The sequence below is a fragment of the Cucurbita pepo genome, chromosome LG16 (genome assembly GCF_002806865.2).
Source record: "Cucurbita pepo subsp. pepo cultivar mu-cu-16 chromosome LG16, ASM280686v2, whole genome shotgun sequence".
Lineage (NCBI taxonomy): Eukaryota > Viridiplantae > Streptophyta > Magnoliopsida > Cucurbitales > Cucurbitaceae > Cucurbita > Cucurbita pepo.
In genome coordinates this window covers 2,801,578-2,810,488 of record NC_036653.1, presented here as the reverse complement: position 1 = coordinate 2,810,488, position 8,911 = coordinate 2,801,578, and the positions used below count along the sequence as shown (strand labels likewise).

General features: G+C 39.4%; 1 non-coding gene across 1 annotated transcript; it reads left to right on the top strand.

Annotated features, from left to right (window-relative positions):
- The first annotated feature begins 7,713 nt into the window (after positions 1-7,713).
- On the top strand, positions 7,714-7,787 carry TRNAI-UAU. The gene has a single exon. It is a non-coding gene; the product is annotated as a tRNA-Ile (tRNA).
- The last annotated feature ends 1,124 nt before the right edge of the window (positions 7,788-8,911 follow it).

Here is an 8,911-nt window from a genome sequence, read left to right as displayed (position 1 = left end):
ACTCATATTATTGTGAGGTAGATGTCGAGCCAAAGTGGACAAGATCTTCTATTATTAATGTTTGGGGGCTTGGTTGAATGTAGATATTTTTACGTATTGCCATCAGCCTCAGTTTTAAAACGCGCCTATTAGGGAGAGATTAGAGATTTCCACACCCTTATAAGAATTGCTTCGTTTTTTAGATTTCATCCGACACATCTTCTAGTGACTAGCTTCTTCTACTAGTGAGAGGATGTTTCTTCCCCTCTCCAATCGATGTAGGATCTCATAATCCACTAATCCACCCGAGACCAGCAAGATTTTATTTTTGCTGCAAAAAATGGAAAGATATTATGCTATGCATTTATTCTCGCCAGAAAAGGTGCGCGATTTCCGACAAGAAAGTTATTACCTTAATGGAAACGTTATGAGACCCTTTATATTCATATGTTCAACCCTTCTCTTTCCTTAAAAACGATTTCTCTCCAAACCTTTCTCTCGGAACATTAGGGTTGCTATTTCTAAGAAAGGTTTCGAGTGGCAGTAAGATATAGACGTCAGAATCACCGTGCTTGTGTTGAAGACGTTGCATGACCGGCAGAAGCAAGAAGTTGTGCCGGGGGTCGTCCATGACAGAAAGGCGTCAGAATAGGTGAAGGTATCGCGCGTCGTCAAAATCGAGGCTGCGAGAGAAATAGAGAAGGCTATGTCATCATCGTCGGCGCATCGTCGGAATCGGGGAGGCAGAAATTAGGGTTAGCTTTCTAGCGGGTAAGGAAGATGCGGGTTGGAATCGGGTCGGGTGCCTCTAAACCAGCCCACGGAAGAACGCTGGCTGCGTGCTTTTCGACCCAACACAGATGTGTGCTTGTAGCTCCGCTCTCGACTCTGCAGCATGTACGATGGCTTAGTTTCGTCAATTTTTACGACTCAGCTTGGCAGCTTAGTTGGTTGGCTCGGTGTCATTAGAATATTTCGATCTCAAGGTTTTTAGCTCTCTTGAAGCCGTTTCTGCCCTTATGTTTACCATCTGAGGTCAGTAGATTGTGTTGGGAGTTTATTTTGATAAATAGCATGAGATCTAACTACAGTATGTTATGAAAGGTTCCTAATTTTTTATGTGGTTATTATAGGACGTAATTAACCATTGGAATTAGCTTATTGTGAATGACTTTGGCCAAGGCCATCGAGGTAAGTGACCTTACTGTTAGAGTTAGCTTACTACGTGTTGTATGATAGTGTGTGCCCTATGGCCCCTACATGCACCATATTTTATGTGATATGACTATATGATGTATAGATTATGTGACTGTTTACACTATGAAAAGTTATGAATTATGTTGTCTGTTGACTATTGACTATTTATGTTATGAAAAGTTATGGATGATGTTGACTGTTGACTGTTTATACTATGAAAAGATAGTTGATCTGCTAGTATTATATGCCATGAAAATATTAATCGATGTCATGGATACACGTAGTATTATCGGGTCATGTCATGAAATGCTTATGGAATTGGAATGTATTTTCATGTTATGCATTATGCCACATAATATAAGTTATGTCATATGCCATGTAATGTAAGAAACGTATATGTGCTGTTAGCAATGCTTATGTAATGCCATGTAAGGTATGTCNCAGTATGTTATGAAAGGTTCCTAATTTTTTATGTGGTTATTATAGGACGTAATTAACCATTGGAATTAGCTTATTGTGAATGACTTTGGCCAAGGCCATCGAGGTAAGTGACCTTACTGTTAGAGTTAGCTTACTACGTGTTGTATGATAGTGTGTGCCCTATGGCCCCTACATGCACCATATTTTATGTGATATGACTATATGATGTATAGATTATGTGACTGTTTACACTATGAAAAGTTATGAATTATGTTGTCTGTTGACTATTGACTATTTATGTTATGAAAAGTTATGGATGATGTTGACTGTTGACTGTTTATACTATGAAAAGATAGTTGATCTGCTAGTATTATATGCCATGAAAATATTAATCGATGTCATGGATACACGTAGTATTATCGGGTCATGTCATGAAATGCTTATGGAATTGGAATGTATTTTCATGTTATGCATTATGCCACATAATATAAGTTATGTCATATGCCATGTAATGTAAGAAACGTATATGTGCTGTTAGCAATGCTTATGTAATGCCATGTAAGGTATGTCAAGGAACCTCATGCATATATGTATGTCACTTGCATCGGGATACTTCCCCTTTATGTTAGGAAAGAATGAAATACAATATTTATGTTCGCCATGATATCATGCCTGCACTTTTCTGTTATGTGGTGTCTAGCGACGTGTAATACGTTGTGCCCAACCAAGCCAGGCCCAGCGGGTGCGTATGCGAGCCCGCCTAGCGGGTCCATGTGCGCGTACATGGGCCGTGTGCGAAGGAGTACCACACATCCAACCCTAACAGGAATAGAAAAGCACCCAAGGCCATGTAAAGTTTACGAAAAGTTAGGTCCCACTCATATGTTGCATGTGTTTGCATTTCTAATCCCAACAGTGGGGTGACTTACTGATTATTTCATAAAATACTCAAGCCACGTGCTACCTACATTTGTTAGATAAAGAAAAGACGCCAATGTACGGTTGATGGTGGAGCTGAGGACACCATGGAAGTGGACGAGGGGCATTTTAGTAGTTTATGTTTGTAACGATTCAGATTTTTCATTTTTGTCTGATTGGGTTAAGACTTTATTTTATTTATATATATGACAAGATATTATGTTATGCATATATTTTGACTGGAAAATGTGCAATTTTCAACAATGAAGTTATTACCTAAAAATAAAATAAATAATTAAATGTAATCTCCAAAAAATAGAAGGATTCGTGCTAGACTTTTATTACTTAATAGAAACATTCCTATTTCTCTGTGTTTCCTTATCCTAAAAAAACCCTAGAATGCAAATGTCTTCATATTATTTTTATATTCCTATGTCCAACCTTTTACCCCCCTTGAAAATGATTTTCTCTCCAAACTTTCCTTCGGAACATTGGAGTTGCTCTTCGGAGGAAGAATTGAGTAGAAGTAAGGCATTGATGTTGGGATCATTGTGTCAAAGAAGGTTGACCGTCGGAAATCGGTGTTGAGGACGTTGTGGGATTGTCGGTGCGTCGCCGGAATCGAGGAGGCGGAAACTAAAGTTCCGTCGCTTGTCGGGTAAGGAAGGCAAGGTTTTTGGAATAGGGTCGAGCTGCAGACGCACACCCAGCAGCTCCGGCAGCTTCGCACGCGTACACAGTGCGGGTCGGCTCGCACGTGTACAATATTGGTTCGGTTCTGTCAATTACCGCAGCTCGACTTGGCGGCTTAGTTGGCCGGCTCGGCAACTAGGCTTAGCGGCAAGGTATCACTATAATATATCGATTCCAAGGTTTTTAGCCCTTTCGAAGCTGTTTCTGCCCTTAGTTTTACCATCCGAAGTCAGTATAGTTCCTAAACGTTAAAGACATATTAGGTCGGGGTTTATTTTGATAAATAGTATGAGGTTTAGCTAGGGTATGTTATGAAAGATTCTAAGTTTTTATGTGGTTATCATAGGACGTACTTAACCGCTGGGATTAGCTCGTTGTGAGTGACTTCAACCAAGACCATCGAGGTAAGTGACCTTACTGTTGAAGTTAGCTTACTACGTGTTGTATGATGGTGCGTGCACTGTGGCCCTTGCATGCACCATATTTATGTGATATGATTATGTGATGTATAGATGGTGTTGACCGTAGATTGTGTATGTTATGTGATGTATGAACTTGTGTTGACTGTTGACTGTTTATGTTATGTGAAGGCATGAATGAGATGTTAGTATTATATGCCATGAATATGTCGATCGATGCCATAGATACACGTAGAATTATCGAGTCATGTCATGAGATGTTTATGCAACTAGAATGTTTATGTAATATGCCATGTAATGTAAGTCATGTGAGATGCTATGTGATGTAAGAAACGTAAATGCGATGTTAGCACTGCTTATGTAATGCCATGTTAGATATGTTAAGGGACCTCATGCATATATGCATGTCACATGCATCGGGATTCTTCCCCTTTATGTTACGAAAGAATGAAATACAATATTTATGTTCGCCATGATATCATGCGGGCCCTTTTCTGTTCTGTGGTGTCCGGCTACGTGTAACACGTTGTGCCCGACCAAGTCAGGCCCAGGGGGTATGTTTATAAGCCCGCCTGGTGGGTCCATGTACACGTACATGGGCCATGTGTGAAGGAGTACCACACATCCAACCTTACCCGGAATAGAAAGGCGCCCAAGACTATGAAAAGTTTATGAAAAGATAGGTCCCGCTCATATGTTGCATGTGTTTGCATTCCTAACCCCAACAGTGGGGTGACTTATTGAGTATTTCATAAAATACTCAAGCCACGTGCTACCTACATTTTTCAGGTAAAGGCAAGGCACCAATGTACAGTTGACGGCGGAGCTGAGGACACCATGGAAGTGGGAGGGGATATTTTTTGGAGTTTACCTTTATTGGACTGTTTTAAGTTATAGCATTGATTATTGGTTTATTTAGATTCTTCTTTTTTTTAAATTCAGTTATTGAAAGTTTATTTTTGGAGATAGGTTGTTTTGGATTTATGAAAGTTTATGAAAGACTTTGTTTTGTTTACAAGGTTATTTATGATGAGCTTCCGCTTAATGAGTTATGTATGCATGAGTGACGTCACTAATTAGGTTAAAGAAAATTTGGGGCGTTACCATGTTTATTTGACTGATTCAAAGTTAAAGCATTAAAATTGTTTTATTTAGATTTGTTTTGAATTCAGTTTTTATTTTCAGAGATAGGTTTGTTTTGGATTTTGAATGTCTATGAAAGACTTGTTGGGTATCCAAGGTTATTTATGATGAGCTTCCGCTTAATGAGTTGTGTATGCATAGGTGACGTCACCAATTAGATCTAGAAAATTTGGGGCGTTACACTCTCTCCAACTGCTAGCAGATATTGTCTGTTTTAGTCCGTTAGGTATCGTCCTCAGCCTCATAGTTTTAAAATGCGTCTACTAGGTTGACGTTTACACACCCTTATAAGGAATGCTTCATTCCCCTCTCAAAATATTGCGGGATATCAAAATAAGCAGTCAGAATGGTTGAGTGGTTTAAGGTGCTAGACTCACCTTTTGGTCCTCCTAAGAGGGCGTGGTTTCGACGAACACCACTTCTGACAAATCATATTATTGTGAGGTAGATGTTGAGCCAAAGTATTAATATTTTTTTACTTTTAAAAGTTAAGTCATGGATGTCAAGACATGATTTTTTAAACTTCGAATTTTGATAATATCTCGAAGAAGCAACCAACACCATTATAAGGATTGTTTCACTCCTCACTCCCATCACTAGAAAGATGGCTTGAACCTCCGAACAAGCTCTAACCAACTGAGCTATTGCAGCCAATCATTTGTTACGATCTAAGCCCACCACTAGATCATTTGTTACAATCTAAGCCCACCACTCGAAAGAAGTTTTCAGACCCTTGTAAGAAATGTTTCTTCCCCTCTCCCATCTTGGTGGGATCTCATAATCCACCCCTTCTATGGGCCCAGCATCCTCACTGGCACATCTCTCGACGACTAGCTCTAATATCATTTTTAATAGTCCAAGCCCACGCTAGCAGAGATTGTCCATTTTGGCACATTATGTATTGCCATCAGCTTCACAATTTTAAAACACGCCTATTAGGGAGAGGTTTTTCCGCACCCTTATAACGATTGCTTTGTTTCTCTCTCCAACCGCTACTAGATATTGTCTGTTTTAGTCCGTTAAATATCGTCGTCAGCCTCGCAGTTTTAAAACGCGTCTACTAGAGAGACATTTACACACCCCTATAAGGAATGTTTCATTCCCCTCTCAAACCAATGTGGGATCTCACAATAAGCAGTCAGAATGGTCGAGTGGTCTAAGGCGCCAGACTCAAGTTCTAGTCCTCGTAAGAGGGTGTGGGTTTAAATCCCACTTTTGACAATTCATATTTATTGTGAGGCAAATGTTGAGCCAAAGTGTATAATTTCTACTACATTGTGGCCCAAAGCAATTGACAGATATGAACTGAGAGCATGATAAGGGGGTGTGCGAGCCCCTTGGAGATCCACATTCGCATGTGTGGATCAAAGCATGATAAGGGGGTGAGCCCCTTGGAGATCCACATTCGCATGTGTGGATCAAAGCATGATAAGGGGGTGTGCGGTGTGGGTCAATTTTTAGCAGAGCATGCGACGTTATAACGACTCTAAGAAAATAGAAATTTTTCATTAAAGTTGGTATCAAAAGATTTTGTAGACTAGCCTACAATGTAGGCTTGACACGTTCCTTGGTCCCAACGTCGATGCCCCGTCACTGTCAGGTACGCCTTGTATAAGAAATGAGTTCGATAAAACAAGCAGAAATCCTATTTTAAAAATAACTAAAATACTAAGAATAATAAATAAAACAAGTGGTAAGCACGTAATGTGGGTGGCTACCCCGAGTACTAGAACTTGATCTCAATTGGTCTGTTGGATAACATAGGACGCAATCCTAAGAGCATGATAAGGGGGTGTGTGAGCCCCTTGGAGATCCACATTCGCACGTGTGGGTCAATTTTAAGAGATAGAAGATGTTTTAAATGTTTTCGACATTTATACTAGAGATAGGCTTTCTTTTGAGAGTTATATTTTACATTTTAGCATAGCATGAGACGCTAGTAACGACTTTATGTAAATAGAAATTTAGGGTCGTTACAGTTGGTATCAAAGGTCTAGATTTTAGATTTTGTAGACTAGCCGACAATGTAGGCTTGACACGTTCCATGGTCTCAACGTCAATGCCCCGTCACTGTTAGGTACGCCTTGTATAAGATAAGAAAAGAGAGATGCCTTAGACTTAAGAAACTCTATCTTGATTTCTAGAACCATGCCGCCCAGACCACGCAGAGAGTAAGACGAGGAAAGGGACTACTACCACTATTAGAGGAAGAGGACAAAGTGAGGCCGAAGAGGGCTCGCCTCAAGATTAGAGACAGGGTTCGAATTAGAACCCTAGTAACTAAGGATAGAGTAATTTTGATATCATTTGGTATCATTGCTTTCTCTTGGGTTGATTTCTTATCATTTGGTATCAAAGCTTTCCTTGGGTTGATTCCTTATTATTTGGTAGGAGAGCTCTCTCTTTGGTATCTATATGGCTAACTGACGAAGGAAAACCAAAGTTCTTTGATGAGGCCCTATAAGTAGAAGATTCAACCAAGTGGGAGAAAGTTATGGATGATGAGATGGGCTCAGTTGCGAAGAATAATAAGTAGGTGTTGATTGACTTACCTATAGAAAAGAGAGCTCCGTTGAACAAATGGGTGTTCAGAATCAAAGTTGAATCAGATGAGAAAGTAAGGTTAAAGGCTTGGTTAGTAACTTTTTATATAAATTTTTCTCTTTCATTTTCTTGTTCTTTCCCCTTCTATAGCATTCCTTTAAAAATAATTCATTTTTGAGAAATAAAAAATTCTACATTTTTAAAAATGGGTCGTTACACATACCTCTCCCTAAAACTCGATTCTCGACTAAATTTTAAAATGCAATTCAATTGATTGGTAGAGAACACTTACAAAACAAGTTATAATTTATTTAAAACTCATTTGTTTGTAAATAAGAAACGAGCTCTTTATATAATTATATTATTTTCAATTAAATATTGATTTAATCAAAACAATTAGGGTTCTGTAGCTCAGTTGGTTAGAGCGTTGGTCTTATGAGCCGAAGGTCGCGGGTTCAAGCCCCGCTAGAACCACACATCCTTCTAAATTCCATCTTATTTTCTCTTATGACACAACTAAACTCATCTTATTTTCTCTTATGACACAACAATATGATTTTTCATACTCTTAGAGTTGTGTCCTATGTCGGTCTATATGCAATATGACACTCATCATCATACAACATGCTCAATATGGAAAACATCGTCATATTAAGATAAACATCATGCAATCATCATACTCATCATATCATCATAAAGTGCATCAAGCATATATATATATATATATATATATATATATTACGCACATCATCATGCAGCATAACTCATACATCATCACAACTCATATATACTTTTATATGGCATCATACGACACCACTCATACATCATCATAGCTCATTCATCATAAATTATAACTCATACAATTTCTATACTTGGTTGGCCTTAGCCGAAGTACTCTCTAATCGCACCGTTTATCACCTTTCATTAGTATTTATCACATTTCATTAGTATTTCTCATTTTAATTAATAATTCAACTAACAAATCGCACCGTTTATCACCTTTCATTAGTATTTCTCATATTTTAATTAATAATTCAACTAACAAGATGAAATATGGCTCTATAAATAGGTTCGGGAGTATTGAAACGATAGAAATTGGGCTAAAAATGGTAACCATCGAAAAAGCGGCCAAAACCGCCACCGGAAAGCCGCAAAGGTAACCAACCATCGAAAAAACGGCCAAAACCGCTGTCGCGCCGCCAATTCGAAGGGGCTGCTTGAACCGCAGGTTGACACGTTGGCAGCAACAATGCGTGCTATGTCGTGCAAGAGCTCCGAGTGGAGGCGCGGGTTGGCTTGCAAATCGTCAGCTACAGGTGGGTCGCTGGGCTGCAAGTGAGTTTGGGCCTTGGGCTACTTGGGTTTTCGGGTTCTTAGGCCTCGGGTGGCGGATAGATCCGACCAGGATCCGTCAGATCTCTTCATCCTTACCCAACTTTTACTTGATTTTTCGGCGAAGTTTTCTCTCTCCTTTCCGTGACGTTTTCGACGTCGTTTTCAGTTCTTTTTCTTCATCTCCCTCTCTGTTTGCTTCTCCTCCTCTCTCCCACGGAGTTTCGTGGTTGTTTTCGACGTCAGAGGAGGTGGATCAGGGATTC